Source organism: Marmota monax, unplaced genomic scaffold (genome assembly GCF_021218885.2).
Source record: "Marmota monax isolate L192 unplaced genomic scaffold, Marmota_monax_Labrador192_F-V1.1 WCK01_AAM20220418_F8-fsc00021, whole genome shotgun sequence".
In the NCBI taxonomy this organism is placed as follows: domain Eukaryota; kingdom Metazoa; phylum Chordata; class Mammalia; order Rodentia; family Sciuridae; genus Marmota; species Marmota monax.
The window spans coordinates 3,893,612-3,910,095 of record NW_026695228.1 but is presented as its reverse complement, the minus strand read 5'-3'; the positions used below and the strand labels follow the sequence as shown (position 1 = coordinate 3,910,095).

Here is a 16,484-nt window from a genome sequence, read left to right as displayed (position 1 = left end):
TAGTCCCTTAGGAGGTATTTGTTTTCTTTCCTAGTAGAGCATAAAATAATGACATACCTTGTAATCAGTGCTTCTCAAATTCAGTGAAATGCAGGAATAGGCACTCTTTCCCTGGGTCCCTGACTGGATTTGTTCTATGATGCAATCTCCAGGAAGATAGTTGTTTAACATACTCTAGGACAGACCCCTGACAGGTCCAAGCTCATGCATGTAGGGCACTGAACACAGCACTTGGTAGAAAGTGAGATTTCAACAAATGTGAACTATTGCCTTCTTTTATGTGTAAGAATATTTGGGTATGTATTACAGATACTGCATCCACCCCTGACAGCTCTCCTTTGCCGAGCCCGTGTTTCTATCCTCCCATCTTTTCTGGGACCTAGCCTCTAGCTCACAAGAGCCACCTCACCCAGAGTTGCCTGGGAAGCTATACGTACACCACTCCAACACCTTCCTGAGGAGTGGTTCATAAACAAGAGCTATAAAACCTCAGCTCCTTTGCAAAGTGGAAGTCAAAATCCATGCTCCAATGTTTTCTAGTGGAACAGGTGGAAGCCAGATTTCTGAAACCATTCTCTGCCTATTTCCCTGTTAGGGTCAGCTTCCCTCACCGCCTTACAGGTTTCTCTTGAGAGCACACCCTCAATAAATCACTTATACGAGAATAGCCATCTCTGATGCTGCTCATTGGCAATCCCACCTAAGCGTATGTTTTCTTAATTTTCAGCAAGATGAGGTATTTATGTCTCCACTGGTTTCTACAAGGTGTTCAGCCAACACAATCACATGAAAACCACTGCCAGCTGGACATTGGGGAGCCATATCTGTGCAGTTACATGGCTGCCCTCATGACTCAGAGGAGAAACAGACTTGTAAATAGAGAACTGCAAATTATTAAAATGTACATATATCAAGGGCACTAAAGAAACACAGGAGAAAGTGAATAATAACTAAAAGTGCCTGGGGGTTCATGGAAAGCTTCATTGAGGAAGTAAAATTTGCTTCAATTCCAAAGACATGAAGATGGTAAGATTAGCTCAGGTAGACACAGGAGGAAAGGCTGAACCGTGACATATGAGAACATGACATACGTTCACATTCTGAGGTTGAGAAAGCCTAGTGAGCCCATAATTCTGCAAATGCAGCATGCAGGCAATAAGGTGCAAATTGGCACAAAATGAGGATATATTTACAACTGGTCCTCTGTATCTGCAGGTTCCACATCCACAGAGTTAAATGACAATAGACTGAAAATATTAAAAAAAGATTTCATCTATAATGATTATTTACAAATGGCTTTTGTTATTCCCTCAATGATACAGTATAACAACTACTTACATTGCATTTATATTTTATTGGTATATAAGTAATCTAGAGGTGATTTAAAGTAAGCTGGTGATTTGCATAGGTTATAATGCAAATACCATGCTATTTCATATAAAGGGCTTGAGCATTCACAGATTTTGGGCACGTGTGGGAAGCTCTGGACCCAATCTTTTGTGGATATCGAGGGAACACACATAAACATACACACACACACAACACACACACAGAGTTATCTAGAATTTATGATCAATTACATCATGGAGAACTAGTACAGCATAAGCAACAAGATGATATAATTTGATTTGTCAGTTATTTTAAATTTAATTACTTGTTCAACTTTTTGGACAGCAAGCCCAAGGAAAAACTCAAAAGAAACAAAAAGGTAAAATAATTGGGTTTAATAAATAGGATTCTAGTGGTAGTGTGAAGAATGTATGAGATCAGAGCAGATCCTGCAGAAAGGGAAACCAGTTAAGGGATGCAGAAATGGAGTGGAAATTCCTAAAATGCAGGGTGCTCAGGGGATTTGGACCCTGAAAAATTGATCTATAACTGACTTTCATCATAAGCCCTGAGAGGTATGTTGGGGTTGTTCCATTACTTGCACTTAGTAGGTGAGCAGTGTTTCTAAAGCACTTAGAAGAGGTCAGAGGTTGTAAAACAACAAGTAAGACAGGAGATATTATCCATGAAAGGAGAAAGTGGGGGTTCAGATGGGTGCACAGGGACTGAAAGATTTAGTTGGTGAAAAAGATAGTGATTACAATCGTTTGGATGTTAGGTAAAGTAGAAAATAACTATTTATGCCACCTTGAAAGTCTCCCTCCTTAAAAATCCCTCCGCGTTAGCGCACCCAAATTATTTTAAATAGCCTGATATCTGTTAAACCACAAAAGTGTATCGTTTTATGAAACTCAATTCAAGAGGGTCAGATAAGAGAAAGGAGAATTGGGACATAAACAAAAGCTATCTACCTAAACCATAAAAGTAAGATATGAATGTTTAGGCTAGATGTGCAAGCTAAGAAAACAAACAAAAAGGTACTATTTTCTCTTACAAGGCTTGCATCCTTAGAGCGCAGATGCACCAGCTCCAGTCATGAATCATGGCTCTCTGGCATCGGTGCCTATCCTCTGTCTTCTAGGACAAGACCACTATAACATTACAGTGATGAAAGCAGGTCTAAATCCAGCCAATGACTAAGCATTGTCTTACATAGCCAAGGACACATGTCCTCCTGCCAGAAACTAGCAGGCTCAGCAGTGAGGTGTATCATCCTATTAGAAAGGACATTTCCTGAGGAGTAAAAACATTTTGTTACAAGGAGAAAGGAAAAAGTAGGAAGCAAGACCTACTCTCTCTTTGACCATGAAGTTAGCAATGATTCGACTCCTGAATGTCAAATGAGAGCTGATATTGTTCATGGCTGGCCCAGATTCCCTTTATTGAGCTGGTAAACCTATCTACCAGCTCCTGCAAGTGTCATCTATTAAAGGCTCAGTGTTGCCCCACCTCTGGATAATAACTCTCAGTCGATATCTCACCTAGTCCCCAATTTCAGGAGTGAAAAGTCTTAAGTACAAAGTATGCTCCAGAGTCCCCTGTGGATCAGGACAAGGGTCCTTGTTTTTACCTGGGAGCATATTCTTGCTTGACTCTTTCTCTTTCCTTCACTTCCTTTGAAGTGTTTCAGTTCATTTGTTTTCTGAAAAGTGTGCTGTGATAAAGCACATCCACCTGAATCCCCATCTCAAGAACTGTTTCTAGGAAACCTGACCTAAGAAAAATGGGTTAAAAACAGTACAGCCAATTTCAAATAAAAACTGACAACTGAGATTTTTTAGCTAGAAAAGAAAATGTGCTAGCCGGTGATAATATTCATAGTCCTTAAAAATACCAGCAGAAAAAGAGATGCTTATATTTTATTAGGTCTCAAGATAACAAGATGGACCAACAGAGAGGAGTTATGTAGTAATTATCCATGACAACTGCAACATCACTTCAGCAAGGCAGACTAACAATTACACGTGTTTTTCTTTGGAACCATATTGACAGCAATACAACTTGCACCACATCATTATGTTAGTATGTTATTAATCATGCAACCTTGAAAAAAATCACTGAGTATCTCTGATCCTCAGTTTCCCTATCATTAAGATGAGTTTAAGAATGTCTTCTTCCTATAATCATCATGAATATTAAATGAGAGCCTCCTGTAAAGCAATTAGCATAGTGCTTGGCTCTCTCCAAATATTAATTTCCTTCCACTTTCCTACCTTGTCACAATCAATTAATATTTCTTTTTAAAGTACTGGCTGCATTGTACTTTAATCAACACTAAAATTTAATCTAAGTTTATTCTTTTATCATTGCTCAAGGTGATGTGATTACTATGAGTGATTATTTCCCACTGCTCTGAAAATAAAATTAAAAAAAAAAAAAGGATGATGGGCATACCTGAGTTCCTATAGTGGACATCTATGTTTTTGTCTGCATAGCATCCCTTTTAATGTTTTGTTAATTAATAGCATACTAATTTTCCCCTAGGAGAAAATCCTTCTGCATTTCTGAATTTTCATGCAAGATGGTCTCCAACTCAAGGGCTGGGCATCTTATTCTGACTTAACTAAACCAATTGCATTCATTTCTTGAAAACCCTTGTCTTGCATGAGCTCAAAATGTAAAGGAGTTGATGTTTCTTCATCACCACTCTGAAACCTTGAAGAGAGTCCTCATTTGTTCCTGATTCTTAATCTCTCAAATTCAGCTCTCCTTTGTGATGGATTTTGATTTTTCAATCCACATATTTCAATCAATTGCTTTTGTGTGTGTGTGTGTGTGTGTGTGTGTATCTCTGATCCTCAGTTTCCCTATCATTAAGATGAGTTTAAGAATGTCTTCTTCCTATAATCATCATGAATATTAAATGAGAGCCTCCTGTAAAGCAATTAGCATAGGACTACCACCATAGGACTCTAGACATGACCCCTAAATAATTTTTAAAAACTCCAATGATTTCACAAAACCTTAAAAGACAAATTTTGACCTTATAATCTTGAATAGAAATGTCTAAAGTAGAGGCATACAAAGGAAGCATTCTCGATTTTGTTTGAAGAAATAAATATGATGTACATGAACATATGTATTTGATGTATAGGATCACTTGCAAGTTCAGATACCAATGGATTACAAAATTATATTCATAATTTTTTATAATATAAAATAAAAGAATATAAAAATATGTGCTGGAGCTTCTGATTACAGGTGAACTCCTACAAAACTAATAATGCACTGTAATACAGGTTGGTTGGTTGATTCTGGCATCTGTTATTAACCTTTTAAATGGGAATTGTGTTGGTAGCAAGTGATACTGAGTAGGATCAAGATGATTCCCACAGTTAGGAGACACATCCCCTCCACACATGGCATCCACCCATCCCATCCTGATCACCAACATGCCATTCTACTCAGGACTACACATAATTGTGCTTCGACTAGATAGGCAAAGAGGAGACCACCGCCACTAGCGGAGTCTAAGTAGGAAGCTCCCCATCCTGGGAAATGATATTTGTCCCCCAAGCCCTGTGACATTCTCCATAGGTCTCACTTAGGTTTTAGACCTCTAAGAGCTCCAAATTCCACCCAGGCCTTCATATCTGTCAGAAAAAGTGGCTTCAAGTCAAGTGTGATCCACGGCAAATTCCTCCATTCATGGAACAAACACTTATTGCTTGGATGCTGTGTGCAAGGCTTGCTGCTACCTCAATGAATAAAATGGTGAGAAAAAAAATGCCTACCCTTATATTTGAGTGTGGGAGTGGGTGTGAGATAGGCAAGAATCATATAAACAAAATTGACAATTTCTAATAGTGATGGACACCAGGAAGCCAATAAAATAAGGAGGCAAGAGTGTTCAAATATAGCATTGGTTGTTAGGGAAGGTCTCTCATTGGTTGTGAGGGCTGTGACCTTCCCATCCTAAGAATATGCTAAAGAACTACAGAAACTGACTTAAATTTTGTGGGATGAGTAGAGCCCACCAAGATACCCACATGAGACAGGTTATGTTGGCATATTGTACCAGTGGCTTATATTCTTCTGAAACATACAAACTCTAGATATCTTAGTTCAAAATCAAAGAGAGAAAGAGAGAAAGAGATCTCTAAAATCTCCCTGAATGCCACACATTTCATCTGGGTTGTGATGTGCTTTGTAAACATGAAAGATAAAATGACTTGGCTACCTGAATGCTTTGTTCCTTGAATAGAAATCATTCTCTTTTTTCTCCCTTTGGCATATTGATTACTCATTAATCCAGCAAAACAAAGGATTAATTAATCTCCATGGTTCAATGAAGAATAAATTAGCACAGTTTAAAATGGGCCTGATCCAATATTACAAATTGGAGGAAATGTTTCTCTCTCTCTCTCTCTCTCTCCATGCTGTTCTTCAAACCCAATCTCCGGAGAATGATATTTCCTGTTCTGGTTTTTCTTTAGAATTCAGTCCCTTGAAGAAACTCATTGTTTTCCTCTAACCTCAGTTTAGTTCCAAACGAATAGCATTATTTTTTTTTAAAGTTGTAGACATATCAGTTATCCATAACAACCTTTCCTTTAGTAGGGAATAGTCTTAACAGACAGTTTTTCATAATAAAAATAATCCAGCAGCCACAAATATTCAACCATTTGCACAATTGTCTGATTATTTCCCCTGGCACATGAAAAGGGTTCATACAGATCATCATATTCAGTCAAGAGGCCTTCTTATTCTACAGAACATGTGCAAAGTACAGTCTCCACATCCTCAGGGAAGGGAAATGGTGTTTTCTAAGGTCATTTGTTTTTGTTCTAAATTGAGGTTTTTTTTTGTTTTGTTTTTTTTTGAGCCATGAAAGAAATTTAATGTTAAATTCTCAGAATGCATTAAGGATTAGGAATCTATACTTGCAAAGAAAATTTCTCCTTTTGACCTATCAATTTCTAAGATCTATGGGATCAGTAGAGCCCACCAAAACATTTGGTGGCCCCCTCCATTTTCAGTGCCCCCCTCCTTTTTTTCTGCAATTATGTGATTTTAGAAGATACATGTATCCACACTTGGTGTCATTGTCCTCTGCCAAAATTCCTACAAACACACAGCTATTAAAAGAGAAAGAAAAACCTCAGGACTAGTCTTAGCCCCAGTAAGCTTATCTTTATTGCCAGGTATTTGAAGACAGAGACTTCATTTCTGATTTCCTCTTTGAAGAGACACCATCAACAGTTTCCATGTGTGAATGTTTAAAACAACAAATGAAAAGCCAGATCGATTCCCTAAAGATTTAAAAATTAAAACTCATCCTCTATCCCAGCCATTCAATATTTTTTCTATAATATAGTATCAACATAGTAAAATATAATATCAAGAGGAAAAAAATGTCAATTGCCAAGGAAAAGTAGGTAGTGTGTCCTGGCAATGCAGGATGAGGAGAGTTGGGAACTGGTGGTACAGGCTGTTTCTCATGCAGGCTGCCTTCCTGCTTGGGCGGCTCTCTAATGTCCCCTGATTGCCGGGGACCATCTTCTTTACCTGGTTGTTCAGACCAGAGGAACTTTAAGGTCATTCCTAATTCTAATCCTCTGACAATAATTCAGCTGACCGTTCCTGCTGACCCAGAATGACGCTGGCTCTGGATCCTATGCTTAGAGACTTGGTACCTTTGGCAAGATCAAGCTTCCCAGGAGCCAAGCTGGCAAAGAAACCTGAAGAAACAGGTGGAAGGGTGGTTGTCGCTGGCAAAGAGCCACTCAAGGTTCTCCTCCAACAAGTCCCCAAATCATCCTGGGCTGTGGTCATAGTCACATGATACAGAGGCCAATTTCCACTAAGGAAAGTTCCTTTTATTTATCTATCTGTTTTAAAATTTTGCTTATTTTAATTAATTATTCATTTTTGGAGTATCAGGGATTGAACCCAGGGGTACTCTACCATTGAGCTACATACCTAGTCCTCTTTTTTTATTTTGAGACAGGGTGTCCCAGGCTGGCCTCGATCCTACAGTCCTCTTGCCTCAGCCTCCAAATAGCTGGTATTACCTGTGTGCAGCTATAATGCACCTATAGAATTCCTGTTAAAGGAGGCTAACATTCACTAAAATGCTACTCGATCTGCAGCTTTGTGCTTCAATGGACCTGGGATCAGACAGACCTGGCTGGAGGCAGGGGCAGGAGTAGGGGTGGCAGGGGAGAGTTCTGTGAACCTCTATCTGGATATCTGCAACATGGAAATCTAAATCCATACCTGCCTCCCTAGGTTTTTGCGAGGAGTAAATAAAATAATGGTTGAAATCAGCATATTATCTCACATTGTTTTTAAATAGTTGTTATCAACCTCTCTGACTTTGAGACAAAGATGACTATGTGATAAGGCTCACCTACACCAAGTATTTTAGAAACACTAAATCATTCCAACAGCAAGTTAAAAGCATTTCCCAATAGGTAACCAGATATTCCCTTAAAGGTAAATCCAGATGATTTGTGTATTAAAACAAACAGAACAGAGGTAACAAGGTTGTGATTCTGCTTTTAGCTGAGCATGTGTATGAATGTAATTATAGCCATGTTCTATAAATCCAACAGCCTTTTTCCAACTCATTGGTGGTTTTATGCAAGTGTATGCACTGTACTGTGCTTTTTGAGATGCAGATGACATCAAAATGCTGCAGCACTCAAACTTAGAATACGACATGGAGGCCCGCAAAATACCAAAACCAACTTGGATACACAGACTCCACGCCTGGAATACCCACAAACTTCATGCTTGCCATTGGTCATGCTGGGTAGGCAAGCCTCTCCTTTCTGATCTAATCAACTTCAGAATGATTGCAAAGCCAACAGCTGTGTCAGAGCAATTGGAAAAATAGATTCAGAACAAAGGGGAAGACCCATCTCGCTAGGACATCTCCCTCTGGAATATACACGAAGCTTCAATGGAATGTATAAATATTTCATTCGCTATTTTGTACTACATTCCTCCCATGATTTTCTATGTCCAACCCGTTATTATTAAATGTTCTTTAATGTCCCCTTTAAAAAGAATCTTCTCTAATGCCTGCCTCTGTTACTTAATGGCCCTAAGGGGACTGGGAACTCTTAAGCAGAATCCAGGTCTATTCTGCATAACCTCATAGGCTAACAAAATAAAAACTCATTTATTTTCATTTTGTGGCACCTTCCCTTGGGATAGCTGCTGTCTGTGATGTTTACTGCTTTGAGTTTTCTTCATGTATGATATATGAGTGTGGTTGGGTGGCTTCTAGAAAAAAATAATAATAACTGGCATGAAAAGTTAAGGAGATACTCTAGAGAGAGGAGTGGAGGAACAAGAGGGCAGAGGAAAGGTGAGAAAGAAAAAGCAGGTGTAATACTGCTCTAAGGATCCTGGGTCCACAAGCTGGGTTATGGATCCCTTCCCAGCCTCAAAGTTTGTCTAGTGGCTTCAAGGCCATGGTAGGAACAGGGTCAGCATGGCTACCTCAGTTGTAGAATTTTGTATTTGTGAACTATAAGAGTAAACACTGAAGTGCAGAGTTCAAGGGGGTTGTAATAAATGTAAAATGATTAAGCATGGCACCCATTTTGGTGATTTTCATTTTCTAATGGTGACTATAGTTACAAACTATAAGTTGTGGACCAGACACTACACTTCAAGTCAAGATATATAGGATAAAAAAGGGTTGTTACATTTTGAACAATATGTTGAGTAGGATTTTCCTTAACCTTTAGATACATCCTCAGTCAAGTATCTCTGAATTTAAAATAACGGGTTTCATTGTTCATTGGGGGGGCGGGGGGTAAAATGCACAATAAAGGATACATTATTTTCCTTCAATTATCAGAGATTTTGGACACTATCAACTATTCCTGATCCCCTAAAATATAAGTAAAAGAGAAAAAAATGTTTCAGAATTTCTGGATTAGATTTGTCTCATCCAGTGAAAGTCGCCTGTGCAGGGAGGTCCCTGGCCACCATGCCCTCATGTCCAATTTTTTTTCCATCCTCTGCCTCATTACAGGGTTGTCTCAGTATACAGCCTGTGGTTCCCAGGTTTCTGAGGCTGTCAGCTCCTGCTAGCCAAGCACTGGAAACAAGGAGAAGTAAAAAAAAGTAGGTTATTTCTTCCTTCTCTGCTTTTCACAGTTATTCCATCAGAAGGGAACTTCTCTGTAGTTTTAGATTCTACCAGTTGACTTTGTAGCTCTGGTAGCAAAACTTTCTCCCTCAGTCCATGGGTAAGGATGACTTCCTGCTGTTGATCCTTCCTTAGTTGCTTCACAGTTCTCTGTTAGTTTCTCGGTGTTTTTAACCACGGGGGTACTCAGTTCCCTGCACCATTTATTTTTTTTTTAATTTAATTTTCAATAATTAGCATGGATTTAGTATTCCTGCTGGAGCCCTGACTGTCACAGGTCCACTGAGCTGATATGTGAAAGATAAGAAGGGACCAGCTGTGTAAAGAGGAGGAGGGGAAACAGTATTCCAGGCAGAAAGAGACACTCATGCACCTTGCATAGGAAGGAGCAACAGAGAGGTGAGGAAGGAAAAGCTCAGAAGAGAATCCAGAGGTCAGAGATGGAAGTAGAAACAGATGATGGAGCTTGAAGCTTGCATTTTACCTTTCTAAGTGGGACAGAAGCCACTGGGGAGTTTTAAACAATTTTTTTTAAGTTTTTTAAACTTTTTAAAAATATATTTTTCCAATTTTTTAACAATTTACACTTATCTATATGTAATCCCAGCAGCTCTGGAGACTGAGGCAGGACGATCACGTGTTCAAAGCTAGCCTCAGGAAAAGTGAGGTGCTAAGCAACTCAGTGAGACCCTGCATCTAAATAAATAGGGCTGGAGGTATGCCTCAGTGGCTGAATATTCCTGAGTTCAATCCCCAGTACTAAAAAAAAATTTACACTTATCTGTATAAAATTCTTTCATATAATTTGTAATTCATGAAAGCAACCCTTGATGGCTGGGTGATACTATTAAATTCATTTATTGGGTAAATAATGTATATTCAAAACCAAAAAACATAGACTGCTCTACTGGTGAATATGGTCTATAGAAAACTGGTCCATGAAATTTGAGAGCAATAGAAAAATTGGTATAAATAATAGATACTTGCTCTTTCCAATTACTACAAACCATAGTCAATTACAGTTCAGGATAACAATAGCTGTTGAATATTCCATGTAAAAATCTGGAGAGGAAACAAAACTAAATAAGACAGAGCTCCTATCCTTAATTAAGCTTTAATTTATTTAGCCCTTAATTTTTGATCTGGATATAAAAGTCAGAAATATTTCAACAAAAATTCTTTCAGCACATCATGTCAGTACATTAAATTCCCCCCATTTGTCATGTGACTTCATTTCTTCAATCATTTTCAACTTTCTTAAGGCATTATGCCTTTGAAAAAATATTTCAAGGGGCAAAAGTTAAAGACTTGGATGAATAAATGTTTTCTTAGTGAAATCAGTTTTTCTTTTAAATTTTGCTACTTTTTTTTAAAAATCACTTTCTAATGTGTTGGGAATATTGCACCCCCACGATGAATGCAAAAATGACAACCAGCTTTAGGTCAAAAATTAAAAATAAATTGACCTTCAAAAAAGTCAATTTTAGGAAGTTGTCCTTTTAGTCCTTCGATTTCACTTATTTTGGTTATCTTCTTCAAGGCATAATGATTGAACAATAAATAAAATACTTATAAAATATTAAATAATTAATTTAATAACACAGGAATATTCCCTCTAGGGTCTTCAGGTCTTTTAAAAAATAGCTTTCAGGTTATAGTATTTTCATCTAATAAACAAAACTTAGATATCAGAATATTTACATATTCCCTGCATGACGTAATTCAATATGAGTAGGGGGAGGTTGTGGGGAGGGCCAGAGACAAAGATGCAGAGCAAAATGGTGTATCCCTGAATTCTCCTTCATTCTGAACTTGAAGCTACTGAAATTGCACTCTTATCCTCTTATAAACATCCATACAAGTGAAAAAAAAGTGAATAAATACAAGAATGCTCAATGTTTGTCCTTCAGGAAAAGAAAAGGTATTACAGTTCAGTACTAGAATTATGCAGCTCGATGTATTTGGAAGTTTCTTGGACACTCTGTACACCTCTGTGGATGAAGGGATTCAACAAAGTCATTCCCAACTCTAGAATTTCACAAATTCATGATGTGAATAAAGAGTTCTGATGTTTCCAGAACTCTTTCTCATTGTACAAGGTCCTGAATAGAGGGTATCTTTATGACCTAAAAAAGAAGATATTATTTCAAACAGTTTCATAATTAAAGTCAAAGCTATGTTTCTTTTTTATATGTTTATTTCTTAACTAGTATATGTGTACATCTGTGTGCTTAAAGCTTTATTTAGAAAATAATAAAAATCCAACACTTCTTATCCTGCAGTAATGTTAATCTGGACACAATAGTATTGATGGATTAACTCTTGAACCCTAAACCTTTCAGCCAGGAGGCTGAGGTAGTTCAACCCAAGCATCTCAGTAAGCTCACCATATGATGAACAAACATTTTGTACAACGGAATATTTAGTCCCCATATAGTACTCTATGTTAAGGTTGTACTGATATGTAAGTCTGTGTGTATGTGTGTGTGTGTGTGCGTGTGTGTTTATCTCAGCAAATACAAAATCAAAGGCACTTGCTTTCTTTCTTGCTGTGGTTTATGATGACTCTTCTCTGTTAAGTATGACAAAAATTTTTAATTATCAGTAGTGGAAGACCCTTTCAAAGATTCCACTGGACTTTCTGTCTGCCTCCAGATCCTATCTGCTGCAGGACTATGTTCTGATCAAAGGTTTACCCTGCAGGACACTGACCAGACTAGTCCCAAGGGAGTCATTATTGAAAATCCATTAAAGAAAGAAGAAATCCAGATAGAATGTATAATTCTAACATAGAGCCCTTAGAAATCCTCACAAACACAATGCAAATGCCCCTTCTAACATCATTTTCCATCCTACTTTCTTTCTTAGCATTTTTACAGACTTTTCCCCGCCTCTCCCCAGTTGAACAAGAAAGAACAAAAGTAGATTCCCCAAAGGAGGAATCATTTGTACTAAGTTTCCTTATGTAGGTCACCTCTGATGTGTGCTTGGTTGCATTTCAACTGCTAAATTCTCCCGTGTTATGCTTTCAGTTCAGATGGCTTTGCACATAAAGTCTATTGCTTTCAAAAATAATACTGTCTACATTCCCTGTTCGAGTATTGAAGGACACTCTATGTTTGACAGATGTTCTGTACCTTATTGGTTAGCTTAGTAGCATGATATCAAATGTCAGAACACTTTAAGGCATTTCTATGTATGAACCTTTTCATATATTAACAGGAAAATGAATTTTCATTAAGCAAACATCTAATTCAAAACGGTAACTATCACCTATACTCAAATAATAGATTATATGTGTCTGAACTTGCTTATCAGATTCCCATATACCACACTAGGTTCCGTAACATTTTTCCCCTCTCTAGATTTCAGCTTTACAAATATCTCTTAGGACCATCCCCTCCTTTCTATTTGAGTTGTTGTTTTCTTGGTTCAAGTCTTTCTTCACCTCTAAGTCCATCCTCTCTCTACTCTAGCATCAAGTGTTTTTAAAAAACTGATTTTGCTAATAATTCATTTCTGTTTAAGACTCTTCACTGGTTCCTCATTACCTATAATACAAGATTCACACACCTAAGCAAGGTATTCGAAATCTCAGATAATTTGTACTCAATTTATTTACTCAGCTGCCCACATTCATGTCTTCATTTAATCATTCAGCAATAAAATGAAAGTATCTCCCTAGAATATTAAGTGTCCTGCTAGAATCTGAGCTCCACACAGGTATAGACTGTTTATTTTATTCACTAATGTTTACCAAACATCTAAAATAATATTGGCCTTAAGTAGATGCTTAATACTTTTAGAATTCATGAATCCAACAATTCTTGTTGAGTGCCTATTATATATACCTCGAAAGAGCTTGGTATTAGGAATTCAGTGCAAAAGTCATTGTCTGTTTTCTTAAAGATCTGGGCAGATAAATTGACAATTTTAAATTGAAGCTTTATAAAGAATTCAGTTTATCTCTGTAACTTTGAGCGTGGTTTCTATTATAAGTACTTAATAAGTATGGTCATAGTTTACTCATCTCTACATTCTTTATTGGGAACTAAGGGTTCATTAAATTTTTACTAAATAATATGATCCAAGAATGCAATCAGAACTGAATGTCTCAAGAGTGTGGTAGACCGTCAATGGTCAACAGAAAAAATGGGAACTTTAGTCCTCCCACTGCAAGGGACTGAATTCTATCATCAATCCGAATGAGCAGAAAAATGAAACCTCTGGAATTCAACACAGACCACGGAATGGATACACAGAATGTAGTCTGGTGAAACACTTTCCTGACATTTGACCAACAGAATTAAAAGATAATGAATTTCAGTTGTTTTCAGATGCTGCATTTGTGATAATTTATTATGTAAAAAAAAAATAGAAAACTAATGCATTACTACTAACCATGTTCTTGGGGGACTAGCCAAAGTAAATATCTGCCATGGGTTCTCAGGATCAAAAAGGAAATGATTATTCCTGAAATTATGATCATATAGTATCTATACTTTCTTGCAAAAGATGTGCACACATAGAAAATTAGACATTTTAGGAAAAAACAAAAGTGATGCTTAGAAGTAGAATTTAGGTAAAACCATTTTCCAAAATGATGATTTCTGATTGGATCACCAGAATTAATATCTGAGGACTTTGAGCTATATCATGAAAAAAACTATGCATGTAAAATCTTGGAAAGTATTTTCAAATTGTTAAGCCCTTGAAGACTAGCTTTGCCATTAAGGTGAATTATGAGTTAGAGTTTTCATCTCAGTCCAGTGAGCAGTAGGAAAAGATCAAAATGGTCCAAGAGCTCTTGAAAGTTAAGTGTCAAGGAAACAAATTAAACAGAAAATCTCCTTAGTCATGAAAAACCAAATGGTCCAAGGCAGCCATTTATATCCCTCTCAATTGGCCACTGTGTGATGGACAAGTTGTGGGTAAAACCTGGCCACACTCTTCTTGGGGGCATGATCTTTTAGTGAAAGGGTACCCTTGATGGCAATACCTCAAGGTTCAACAGACCATGAGCTATTTTTCACCAAAACTACTGTGAGAATGTAACAAGGACTTGGACTCTTCACTTAGACCTGAAACTGCCAATGGAAAATTAAAAGCAGGATAAAAAAAAAATCTTGTCATTTCTGCCTTCAAGTGTCTCCTTTGCTGAGTCACCTTGGATTTCAGGAACAACAGGTCTGATTGATAAACATCTTTGGTTGAGTCAAAACTACCCCCTAGGCAACAGCAACTTTCTTATCTCTGACAAGGCTCACCTGACCCATCTTGAGATAAGGATGAGCAAACCAGTTTGACCAAGACTGCTCCACTATGTGCATTTCTGGTCCTCCTTTCTATAAAATCTGGAAGCAACATGTCAGGACTCCTAACAACAGGGCTAGAAGCACTGGTCTTCTTTGTCTTTCCAATAGAGATACACTGATTAAAGTTCCTTTCCTGCTTTTAACCATTATTTTTTTCATGTGTTTTTTGAGGCAAGTGGCCAGATTTGATCTGTTGGGATCTCCAGAGGGGGCCTCCAGCCTAGGATTACAGAACAGTACCCACCAAAGGTGTACTATACAGTGGTCTTAAGCATCTTTTTGTAGTTAGTTTGCCAGAAATCTCCAGGTGAGCCATTTTATTAAGAAGGGTGGCATTTTATAATTCTTAAAATGGTATCATATATGCCAACAGTGATTCAGCTTGGAGCCTCATACTGGGAATATATCTATATTCATTTTTTTATATTATTCATACACAAGCATCAATTGTCAGGCACAGAAAAATAAAAAGGGAAGCTAAACTCCATATTTGTAAGTGTTATAGGGGTAAATTAAAGTGGTCTCTGTGTCCTTTTCTCACGGAACCATATATAAAGCAGATTATAAGTCCTGTCCTCAATAAAAGTTAGTGACTTTCAGAAGTTAAGCCCCCAGTACCAGGATATATTTTAGCATTCTCTCAGGCTAGAAGCCATGAAAATGAAAAATTAATGTAGAGTAATGCCTTTCCTCTAACCAGGTGTCTTGCCAGGGTTTTTATTTTCATAAATAAAATTTTTATTTTATTTTCATTTTATTTTTTATTTTTATTTTTCTCCTCTCTAAAATGTGCTTGCTTTAGTTGTCTGTCCAGCATTTTCAGTTAGAAGTTCATTATATTGTTCAGAGCTTACATTTCTTATCTGTAGAAAGGCTGGTCTAATGGAAGCTACTCTGCCATACTGAAGGCACTGACTCTTCATTAGCTTTACTTCTGTCAAAACTATCCAAGTATGCCAGGCATGGTGGCAAAGCCTGTAATCCCAATGACTTGGGAGACTGAGGCAGGAGGATCACAAGTTTGAGGCCAGCTTCAGCAACTTAGTGAGATCCTGTCTCAAAATAAAAAATAAAAAATGCTGAGGATATTAAGGTGCTCCTGGATTCAGTCCTCAATACCAACAACAAAACAAAACAAAAAAGTGTCCAGATATTCCTGGTTTGTCTCAGAAATGTTATTCATAAATATCATAATTATAATCTTATACTCCAGCTTTCCTCTGGAAAATCCATATTTAAGACTTTGGGTATAACCCTTCAGTTTAGCATTTATGCTGCACTAAAGTATTCTGGCTTCATATATGTACGGTATCCTAGACATAAGACATATTAGTAAGAAAATTGTATCTTTTAGAAAACAAATCAAGAATAAGGACTCAGGAGATAGCAAGACAAATTTGCTTCCTAACCTTTCTTCTTTTTACCCAAGGAAAGAGCATTATACGTTTGAAGACACCCTAGGGACAGTAACCTATTTCTATGTTAATTATGATAATACTCTGCCTAAGCACTCTTTTGTTGAAATTTAATCCCATTTTCTCTCATCTTGTACCTTGTATAAATTGATAGTGTGTTCCTTTCTTCCTTAAAATTACCCTTTATATACTTCAAGAGAATTAGGAAATCACCTCTTAGCCATATCTTCCAGAAGGAGTAACCCCAATTCCTCT

General features: G+C 37.4%; 1 protein-coding gene across 5 annotated transcripts in view; it reads right to left on the bottom strand.

The window, feature by feature from the left end:
- Positions 1-16,484, bottom strand: part of Rbms3 (RNA binding motif single stranded interacting protein 3) — a 1,321,467-nt gene that overhangs the window by 697,384 nt on the left and 607,599 nt on the right. The gene's annotated exons all lie outside the window — the stretch shown is intronic.